The sequence below is a fragment of the Fomitiporia mediterranea genome, assembly GCF_000271605.1.
Source record: "Fomitiporia mediterranea MF3/22 unplaced genomic scaffold FOMMEscaffold_1, whole genome shotgun sequence".
Classification (NCBI taxonomy): domain Eukaryota; kingdom Fungi; phylum Basidiomycota; class Agaricomycetes; order Hymenochaetales; family Hymenochaetaceae; genus Fomitiporia; species Fomitiporia mediterranea.
Window position 1 is genome coordinate 7846789 of NW_006760386.1, and position 238 is coordinate 7847026.

Sequence of the window (238 nt, forward strand, 5' to 3'; positions counted from 1 at the left end):
AGCATAGTAGGGTCCATGTCTACACTACAAAGGGATTAGCACTAAACTAAAAGGGGTAATAAATAGAAGAAGGGTGGCAAAAGTTTAAAAGGGTTTAGAAAGTTTAAAATTTAAGAATGTAAAAGGGTTAGGACAAAGGAAAGAGATTGATGCAACAGCAAGTACTGATGCCTGAAACATAAGAGAGTCATAGGGTGGTAATGGGTAGTCTTGATCTGATGTCAGCAACAGTGTAGAG